Here is an 11921-nt window from a genome sequence, read left to right on the forward strand (position 1 = left end):
AAAAAAAAAAAAAAAAAAAAAAAAAAAAGAATGTTCACATGGTCTAAATGAGACCCAGAAAAACAGTCTTTGAGCATGGATGGATGTCACCACTGCTAGCTATTGTTGGATGTGATGCTGGATGCTGATGCAGTAAAATCCTCTCCATCCTCTGATGGGAGAAAGATCTAGCTTTGACCCTGGTACAGATAATGATGAACTCTTCCTGGAAAGATGCCAAGTGAATTATGAGATTCAGAGTAAATCAATAAGTGACATGTTTATATTAAGAGTTATCATTTATATATAACCAAACCAAAATCTAGATTTTTTTAAATAAAAACAGCAGCTAAGGGTACCTGCATAATGACCATTTGTATACCTAACCCTGAATTGTATCTCACGTCTTTAAATAATAATAATAATAATTTTTTTAAAACAGTTATTACTCATTTTTATAGTTTTATTGAAGTATAATTTACACGCTATAAAATTCATCTTTGTAAGGTAGAGTTCAATTATTATAGTACACGTAGTGAGTTGTGCAACCATCATCACAATCATTTTTAAACATTTCATTGCTCCCAAGAGATCTCTCCTCCCCTTTAGCACTCATTCTTCTAAAGTGGCCTTGCCCTCACCCTAGGCAGCAACCTATCCACTCTTTTTCTCTATAGATCAGACTTTTCTGAAAAATTCATGTAAATAGAATATTAACTTTTTTTTTTTGAGTTGGAGTCTCACTCTGTCACCCAGACTGGAGTGCAGTGGCCGCTCCCGGCCACCACAGCCCCGACCTGCTGGGCTCCGGTGATCCTTCCGCCTCAGCCTTCCAAGTAGTTGGAACTACAGGCATGCGCTACCACGCCTGGCTCATTCTGATTTATTGTAGAGATAAGGTCTCGTCAAGTTGCCCAGGCAGGTCTCGAACCCATGGGCTCAGGCAATCCACTCACCTCAGCCTCCCAAAGACACGGGATTACAGGCTGAGCCACCAAGCCCAAATATTACAATATTAAGTCTTTTTGTCCAGTTTCTTTCTCTTTTCTAATATTTTGGAAGCTCACGTATGTTGTAGCATATTTCAGCTATTTGTTACATTTTCATTGGTGAAAATTATTCCATTGTATGGATGTAGCACATTTTGTTTTTTCATTCACCAACTGTTAAACCATTTGAATTTCTCCAGTTTTTAAGCTATTATCAATAATGCAACGTTTATATATAGGTCTTTGTGAAGTTATGGATTTTTTTTCTGTGATAGATATCTCAGAGTGGAATTGTTGTATCATAGGGCAAGCATATGATAAATTAAAAACAAAAACAAAAAAATTACAAATTTTTCCAAAGTGACTATTTTATTTTATATTCTCACTATCAATGAATGAGGGTTTCAGATTTTTTACATTCTCTCCAACAGTTAGCATTTTTTTATTATAGCCAATAGGCAAATGTGTAGTGTCATCACACTGTGTTTTTTGTTATTGCCCTAATAAGTAATAGTGTTGAACATCTTTTTGTTTATTAGCCATTCTTATATATCCCTGATAAAATATCTATTCAATCTCTTTACCTATGTTAATTGTGTTGTTTGTCTTCTTATTTATTTTGTTGTCAGAGTCTCGTACCAGATATGATCTTCAAATATTTTCTTCTGGTCTGTGATTTGTCCTATCACTTTTTTAATAGTTGTCTTTGAAAAGCAAACATTTTAAAGTTTTGATGGAGTTCAATTTTTCATTTTCTCTTTTATGAATCATGCTTTTCATATTACATCTAAAAAAATATTTACCTAAACTGAAGTTATAAAACTTTTTTTTTTACTTTTTCTTCTAAAAGTTTTATACTTTTAACTCATACTTATTTGGGTGGTCTGCTTTGAGGTAATTTTTATGTATGGTGTGAGGTAACCTAAGGTCATTATTATTAATATTTTGGCATGGGGTTATCCCTGTACCATTTGTTAAAAAAAAAATTCTTTCCTCATTGAATTGACTTTGCACCTTAACCATAAATGAATTATTTATGAGATAATAAATGAATTTCTAGACTTTGCCCTCTGTTCTCTTAATTTATCTCTTTTTTTTTTTTTTTTTTTGAGTTGGAGTCTCACTCTGTCGCTCAGACTGGAGTGCAGCACACCGCAGCCTCGACCTGCTGGGCTCCGACAATCCTTCCACCTCAGTCTTCCAAGTAGCTGGAACTACAGGCGCGCGCTACCACGCCCGGCTAATTTTTTAATATATTGTAGAGACGAGGTCTCGCCAAGTTGCCCAGGCGGGTCTCGAACCCGTGGGCTCAGGTAATCCACTCACCTTGGCCTCCCAAAGCCCGAGATTACAGGCTGAGCCACCGAGCCCGGTTTAATTTATCTCTTTATCCTGTGTTAATACCACATTCTCGCTGGGCACAAAGGCTCACGTCTGTAATCCCAGAACTTTTTTTTTTGTTTTCTTTTGAGTTGGAGTCTCACTCCATCACCCAGACTGGAGTGCAGTGACCGCTCCCGGCCACCACAGCCTCAACCTGCTGGGCTCAGGTGATCCTTCCGCTTCCCAAGTAGCCGGAACTACAGGCGCACGCTACCATGCCGGCATTTTTTTTTTGTTTTATTGTAGAGACGAGGTCTCGCCAACTTGCCCAGGCGGGTCTCGAACCCGCGGGCTCAGACAATCCACTCGCCTCAGCCTCCCAAAGTGCTGGGATTATAGGCTGAGCCACCGAGCCCGGCAATCCCAGCACTTTTGAGGCGGAGATGAGAGAATTGCCTGAGCTCACGGGTTCAAGACCAACCTAAGCAACATGGCAAGATCTCATCTCTACAATAAAAATCAAAAAATTAGCCAGACATGGAGGTGCATGCCTGTGGTTCCAGCTACTTGGAAGGCTGAATCAGGATTGGCTGAGTCCAGTAGGTCAAGGCTGTGGTTGCCATGAGCATGCCTCTGCACTTGAACCTGAGAGACAGAGTAAGACTCTGGTCCCCCCCCCACAAAAAAGCCCACATTCTCTTTATGATTGAAGCTTTATACTATGTTTTAAAATTGGCTAACATAAGTCCTCTAACTGTACCTTTCTTTTTCAAAATTGGTTTAACTATGTAAATTCTTTGCATTCCCATATAAGTTCAGGATCATCTTGTCAATCTCTATACAAGGTCCCGCTGGAATTTTAATAAGGACAACAATATATTAATTGATAAATTTCAGAATAATTCATCCCTTGACAATCCTGATTCTATATGGTCATGGAGTGCTTTTCTCTTTTTTTAGATTTTCTTTAACTTATGTCAACATTTTATATTTTTCCATGTATAAGTCTTGCTTTTTCTGTTTAATATATTGTAAAGTACTGTTTTATGATGCAATTAAAAAAATATATTTTCCTAATTTCATTTGTGGATTATTACTAGTATATAGAGCATATTTGATTTTTACATAGATATTGTATCCAGAAATCATGCTAAGCATGTTTATTAATTTTAGGAGTTTTTTCATAGTTTTTTTTTTTTTTAGTTGGAGTCTCACTGTCACCCAGACTGGAGTACAGTGGCCACTACCGGCCACCGCATCCTCGACCTGCTGGGCTCTGGCGATCCTTCCACCTGAGTCTTCCAAGTAGCTGGAACTACAGGCACGCACTATCACACCCGGCTAATTTTTTGATTCATTGTGGAGATGCGGTCTCACCAAGTTGCCCAGGCGGGTCTCGAACCCGCGGGCTCAGGCAATCCACTCACCTCAGCCTCCCAAGGCGCGGGATTACAGGCTGAGCCACCGAGTCCGGCTTAGATTTTTTAAAAACATATATGATTATGCTGAGATTTTTAAAGTTTTACTTCTTGGCTGGGTGCAGTGACTCATGCCTATAATCCCAGCATTTTGGGAGGTGGAGGCGAGAGAATTGCCTGAGGTCAGGATTTCGAGACTAGTCTGGGAAACTTGTTGAGACCTCATCTCTACAATAATAAATAAAAAAAATTAACCAGTGTGGTGGCCCATGCCTGTGGTTCCAGCTGCTTGAAAGGCTGAGGCGGAAGGATCACCTGAGTCTAGCAGGTTGAGGTCACTGAGTCTAGCAGATTGAGACTCCTACTCAGAAAAAAGTTTTACTTCTTCCTTTTCAAACTGGATGCCTTTTACTTCCACTTCTTATCTGATTTAACTGGCTACTGTTTTGAGAGTGCAATGTTGAATAAAAGTGGCAAGATTAGACATTGTTACCTAGCTACCAATATTAAAGGTAAAGTCTAGTTTTTATACACTTTCATGGTTAAGGTAGACATTTTCATGCCCTTAATCAGGCTGAGAAAGTTGTCTGTTAATCACTTATTAAGAGATTTTACCATTGATGAGTGCTGTGATTTTTAAAATCAAATTTCTTTTATTGAATCTATTGAGATGATAATGTGATATGTACTTTATTCTATTAGCATGGCATAATACTACTTGATTTAGAATGATAAGCTGATTTTGCATTGGTAGGATAAATATCACTTGGCCATGGTATATGAACATGGTATATAAGAAGAAAAAGTCTAGAAATTCATTCATTATCTCATAAATAATTCATTTATGGGAAAGGTACAAAGTCAATTCAATGAAGAAAGAATATTATTTTCAGCAAATGGTACAGGGATAACCCCATGCAAAAATATTAATAACAATGACCTTAGATTATTACCTCACACCATATAAAAAAGTTAATTCAAAACAGTTTTTATATGTTGCTGAATTAGGTTTGCTAATATTGTATAGAGACCATAATCATATTAGTCTGTAATTTTCTTATGATTCCTTCGTATTTAGTATTAGAGTTATTCTGACCTGATAGAATTAATTGGAAAATAATACCTCATTCTCTATTTTGTGAAAGTGTTTGTATAAAAGTTGTATTGATTATTATTTAAATATTTGATAGAATTCACCAGTGAAGACAGCTGGTCCTGAGATTTTTTTTCTTCCTATGACATGTCACGACAGACGATGGCTCACATGCCAAATCCAACCCATGGCCCCTATTTGTATTGCTCATAAACTGAGAATGAATTTTATATTTTTTAAGGGTTAGAAGAACAAGGAGGAGAAAAAGAAAACTGAGAAAGAGATGGAGAAGAAAGAAGATGAGGAGGAAAAGAGAAAAATCAACTGATGGAAGCTGCATATAGCTCACAAAGCCTAAAATATTTACTGTTTAGCCCCTTACAGAAAATCTTACTGATATCTGCTCTATAAGGTGTTATTTAGTAATTCATTTTCTTTACCTATAATGTCTATTCAAATAGTCTATTTTATTCTTTTCTTGAGTCACTAGGGATAAGTTGTATCTTTCTAGGAATATGTCTATTTCATCTAGGATGTCAAATTCGTTCAAATAGTGTTATTCACAATATTTCCAGATATTTCTGTAGGGTTAGTTCCGATAGTCTATCTTTTATTTCCCTACTTTGGTAATTTGTCTCTTCTCACTTTTTATTTTGATCAGTCTGACTAAAGGCTTATCAATTCTACAATGTTCAAATAACAAACTTTTAGTTCCATTGATTTTCTCTACTGTTTTTCTATTCGCTATATGATTGATTTCCAATTTTATCTTTATTCTTTTTTCCTTATGTTTACTTTTGGTTGACTTTTCTCTTATTTTTCTGGTTTTTTAAAAGATAGAAATCTATATTATGATGGAGACCTTTATTGTTGTTGCCTTTCTAAGGCAGTAATTGAAAACTATAAATTTATCTTTAACCACAACTGAATTTCATGTGTTTTGATATGCTGTTTTTTACTTAATTAAACATATAATTTCCCTTGAGAGTTCTTCTGAAGTCTGAGTTATTTAAAAGCATAATATTTAATTTCCAAATATTTGTGAATTTCCCAAATACTTTCTCCTGTATATTTCTAACTAAAGTCCACTGTAATAAGAAAAAAAAACTTTGAATTTCTTCAGTCTTTTTATATATATTAAAATTGTTTTATGATATATACTCTACATTGGAGAATGTTCTATGAGCACTTGAAAAGAATGCATATTCTGCCGCTGTTGAGTGGAATGTTCTAAAATCATTAACTAAGTAATATAGATTGGTAGCATTTTCCAAGTCTTTTCTATACAAGTTAGCATTCTGTCTAGTTTATGTAATAAGTTATTGAGACTGGAGTATCAAAATCATCATACTTAATCTTAATATGTTTATTTTTTCTTTCATTTTTGCAATTTTTGCTTTATGTATTTTGAAGCTCTGTTGTCAAATTTCAGGAGTTACTCCAGAGCTGCACAGGCAACGGTTTCTACACAAAAAGTAGCTAAACTGAGATATAAGTAGGATCGTGGAACGTTCCAACATATGCAAAATTGGGGTATCAGAAAGAGAGAAGTGAGACAGAGTGAAAGGAAAAGAAAACGGTCATAACTTCTCAGATTTCATTAAAAAATTACTCAAAAAACTTAGCAACTTGACACCTTTTAAGTACAGTAAACACAAAGATATCTATAGCTAAGCACATTATAGTAAAACCTCAGAAAGTCAAAATATACAAAGAATATATTGAAGTCAATATATTTTCTCAACAAGAGAAAAATAACTCATCATATATAAGAGAAGAACAGAGCAATGTGATTGAACCTTGACTTTTCATCAGAAACAATGGAGGTCAGAAGAGCGTGGAAAGGTGCTGAAAGAAAAAAAAATGCTACCAAGAATTCTATAACCAGCAAAGCTTCCATTGAAATGAAGGCATTCTCAGACTATCTCAGGTTATCAGGCCTATCTTACAAAAAATATTAAAATAATTCAGGCTGAAATAAAATAACAATAATAGTAAGTCAAATCCAGAGTAAGAAATGAAAAGCACCTGAAAGGCTAAATGCATATGTGAGTAAATATAAAACACACACACATACATATATAAGGAATATATATTACATTCATATATATACATATATTATATAAACTTATATAATCATAATAATTGTATAATATATACATATGTTATATATTGTTTTATAGCATTTATATACAAATAATTTGAAACTAATCATTATGATATTTCTCTATTTTTCTTTAATGATGTTTTTTGCCTTAAAGTATATTCTTGTTATATAAATACAGCCACTCAGCCAGGCTCGGTGGCTCAACCTGTAATCCTAGTACTTTGAGAGGCTAAGGTGAGTGGATTGCCTGAGTCCGCGGATTCAAGACCCACCTGGGCAACTTGGCAAGACCTCATCTCTACAATAAATCAAAAATTAGCTGGGCCTGGTAGCACACGCCTGTAGTTCAAGCTACTTGGAAGGCTGAGGCAGAAGGATCACCAAAGCCCAGCAGGTGGAGGCTGTGGTGGCCAGGAGCATGCCACTGCACTCCAGTCTGGGTGATAGAGTGAGACTCCAACTCGAAAATAAATAAATAAATAAATACAGCCACTCTAGCTCTCATGGTTACTATTTGCATGATGTATCTTTTTTCTATACATTCATTTTAATATGTTTGTGTGTTTAAATCTAAAATAATTTTTACATACTCAGAAAATACTTGGATCTTGCTTTTTCTATTTTATAACATAAAATGAACTCAAAATATATTAGAAACTTAAATATAAGAGATGAAACTGTAAAAGTACTAAGGAAAAACATAGCACAAGAAGTTTCTTGATATTGGTCTTGGCAAAGAATTTTTAGATATGACTTCAAAAGCACAGGCAACAAAAGGAAAAATAGACAAGTGGGATTATACCAAACAAAAAAGCTTCTTCACAGCAAAGGAAACAAGCAACAGAGCAAAGAAATAAGCTACTAAATGGAAAAAATATTTACAAATCATATGTCTGAAAAAGGGTCAATATCCTAAATACAGAAGAAACTCAAGCAGTCCATTAGCAAGAAAACAGCCTAAGTAACAAATGATCAAAGGTCTTGAATAGACATTTCTCAAGAGAATGCAAATGAATGGAGACATGTTTATCATCAGTAATCATCAGGAAAATGTAAATAAAAACTGCAATGAGAATTCACCTCACAACTTTGAGAATGGCTATTACTAAAAAGACAAAGGATAACAAGTATCTATAAGGACATGGAGAAAAGGGAACACTTGTACACTGTTGGTGGGAATGTAGATTAGTACAACCATTATGGAAAAGAGCATGGAAGTTCCTCAGAAAAGTAAAAATAGAATTACCATATAATCTAGTAATTTTGCTTCTGAGTAAATATTCAAAGAATATGAAATCTGTATGTCAAATAAACATCTACACTCTCTTGTTATTGTAACATAATTCACAGTAGCCAAGATATAAAATCAACCTGTTTATATCAACGAATGAATGAGATCTAAAACATGTGAGATATATATTGCATATATGTATGTTAATATGTACATTATGTATATGTAATGGAATACTACTCAGTCTTAAAAAATATGAAAATCCAGTTATTTGTAACAATATGTTTGGAACCAAAGACATTATGCTAAGTGAAATAATATAGAAACAGAAAGACAAATACTGCTGTTTCTGAATCTAAGAAGGTTAAACCCATAGAAACAGAGAGTAGGTCTAGTGGTTACTAGGGGATGTGGTTGAGTTTGGGAAGAGGAGAGGAGGTATAGGGAATACAAAAATGTTTGTCAAAATGTTATGCCCGATCCAGCATTCGGCTCCTTCCCTCTCAGTCAATCAAATATGAGAGACAGAGAGGTGGGAGAAGGAAGGAGTTTTATTCTGAAACCATGTGATCAGGAAACAGCCTGTGCATTCACCAAAAACCTGTTTGTTTAAGTAGAGTTTCCATACAGTATTTACAATAAAACATATAGTTTCTTATTTTTTTCCCACTATTAATAATGACATGTCTTAGGACCATTACTCAGTTTCTTTCTAAGTCGGTGTTTAGAACCCAATTACTGTCAAAAGCCAGTGCTCAGATTATATTAATCCTGCCATTCTTCTGAATTATAATTACCTTGAACAATTTGGGGCTGTGTACTTACCAGCTGATTACCATTTGGTTTTTTTGGTTTGTTTTTTTATTCTGGGAGTTCTGGTTCACAAGACTTATTAAACATTATACATAAAATTAATACAAAGGCATGAAAGAAAGCAGTTATAATTTAGAGACTAAGGGAACAGTCACGTTTCTGGGTTTGTACATCTAGGGAGTTTCAGCAGAGTACATTTCTTACCTAGGTCCGGTAGAGGCTTTTCCAGGGACATGAAGTCTTTTTGTGTGTTTCCTGCTTCTCAGGAGACACACGCAATGAACATGGTAGTGTTCCCTGCAGTACCAACAACAGTTACTAGATCCAAGGACAGTGAAGGGGGACAGGGAAAAATGTTCGCTTTTAAATTCAAACAGCTTATACGTTTAGCCGAACTCAGCTTAACACAAGTTTCTAAGTCTTTTCTAAATGTCTATTTTAAAAGAAATAAAATAGCCTTTTTTCAGTCTGTAACAAAGGAGTACAAAGTTTTGCAGGACAGAAAGAACCAGTTCTAGAGATCTATTGTACAGCATAGTGGCTATAGTTAATAATATATTATAGTACTGAAAATTGCTAAGAACATAGATTTTAAATATTCACACACACACACACACACACACACACACACACACACACACACACACACAAAACCCAATAAGCATGTGAGGTGATGTGTATGTTAATTGGCTTGATTTAATCATTGCACATGTTGTTGTACATCATAAATATATACATTTTTATTTGGCAATTTTAAATAAATAAGAAATGAGATAACTTTCAATTAAGATAGCTTATATAGCAGGACAATATAAAATTTGTTTTTAAACTAATTAAAATTATAATAATTTTGGCTTATGCTGAAATGTGTATTAAACAAGTATTTGCATAAAATTTACATTCAAATTAGCATAAAAACATGTGTGATTTACTCTGGGTACAGAAACAAATAGATTTGCACAATTTTTTTTTTTTTTTTGAGTTGGAGTCTCACTCTGTCGCCAGACTGGAGTTGCAGTGGCTGCTCCCGGCCACCGCAGCCTCGACCTGCTAGGCTCCAGCAATCCTTCTGCCTCAACCTTCCAAGTAGCTGGAATTACAGGCATGCGCTACCACTCCCGGCTAATTTTTTGATTTATTGTAGAAATGAGGTCTCACCAAGTTGCCCAGGCGGGTCTCGAACCCACGGGCTCAGGCAATTCACTCATCTCAGCCTCCCAAGGCGCAGGATTACAAACTGAGCCACCAAGCCCAGCTTTTTTTTTTTTTTTTTAAGTCATAGTCTCACTCTGTCACCCAGGTTGAAGTGCAATGGCACAATCACAGCTCACCACAGTCTTGACCTTCTGGGCTCGGGTGATCCTTCCACTTCAGCCTACCGAGTACCTGAAACTCTAGATGCATGCCGTCACACAAAATTAATTTTGTTATTTTTTGTAGAGACAAGGTCATGCTATGTTGCCCAGGCTGGTCTCCAACTCCTGGCCTCAATTGATCCTCCCGTCTCAGTCTCTCAAAGTCCTGGGATGACAGGCATGAAGAACTGCACCTGACCTAGATTTGCACTCTCAAAAGAAAAGGGAAAAAAAAGTCTGTCTTTTGATTAGAAGTGCTTGTGTTTTACAAAAAAAGATTTTCTGACCTCTTCATTCTGCCATAGCTGGACATCCCTCCCTTGTGTGTTCTTTTGTCTCCTGGAAGCAGATAAGTTTTAGAAACATTTGGAAAATTCTCATTCTGAGGTTGCTGGCCATAGCCAAATTCTTTCCTAGACACTGCAGCATTAGGCTCTCTCCTCAGGTCAGTTTCTATTTTCTGTTCCCTCACCTCATAGGCTCCAAGGAAGCTGAAGTCACCCAGACTTCAAGACACCTGACTGCAGAGACTGGAAAGGGTTTCTCAGAATATGTGCCATGATTTGCATATTGGCATTTGCAAGAATCAGGCATGGGATTAGCGCTGATCCATTGTTTTGTTAACACTGACCTTGCTACTAAGAGACATATCCCTGTTGCAAACAATATTCTTTTTGGCAAAAATAGAAGTTGTCCTAGACTCCAAAATCTGCAAAGCCCTTTTAGACATCTCTGTGTCAATGATTACGCCATAGCACTGCACAATAGTGGTCTCAAAAGGAGGAGTCTCCACCTTTGGGAGGCTCCACCCCATCCAGAAAAAGAACCTCTCCTCCTTTGCAGCATCTTCAGCATGAAAAAATATGTGGAGATTGGCCCAAAGAGCATCTATGTATCAGACATCACAGATCAGGTGATATTTTTCTTATCTCCTTGTGCTGTAATAGTGGATACAGAAGTCAAGAAAATTTTCTCAACTCTATGACCAGTTTAGATGAAATCATTTTCTATTTCTGCCCTTTCGGCTTTACTGCTCTTCAGACAGGCTATCCCCTTTTCAAACTCCAATCACATTCATCATGATGCCTTTCCTCATCCTAGTCCCAATTTTGGCTCTTCAGCTGCGTGAGACAGCAACCCACTCTAACACACATTGTAATTTACCTCTCCTGTGCCACCTGTATCCTTAAATAGCACAATTGTTCACTCAATTGCTCTAGCTAGAGTTCCATGAATATCTTCATCTCCTCTGTGATGCAGATCTTCCACATCTGGTCCATAACCACATCTTCAAAATTTCTATTTATTAAAGCCTCAGTAATTCACCTTCATTTTCTATCCCAACCAGTACTGCCTCAGGTAAATACTGCTAATACTCAATATTGCAGTACTGCAATCACTCACTTGAATTACTCTAACACCTTCCAAATGTCTACCCATCTGATGTCTTACTTCCTGCTCTAACTCAGTCCATTATTTTAAAAGAGTTAAGTAGCTTTCTGTTGATTTTAGCCTTATGACCAAATGTCTTTATATCTAAATGTTAATCTGCAAGTTCTTTTTAACCAACATCTCTCAATTTACAAATTCTTAAAACCAGCCGGGCTCAGTGG

The sequence above is a fragment of the Carlito syrichta genome, unplaced genomic scaffold, assembly GCF_000164805.1.
Source record: "Carlito syrichta isolate Samal-C Ts95f unplaced genomic scaffold, Tarsius_syrichta-2.0.1 Scaffold309764, whole genome shotgun sequence".
Taxonomy (NCBI): domain Eukaryota; kingdom Metazoa; phylum Chordata; class Mammalia; order Primates; family Tarsiidae; genus Carlito; species Carlito syrichta.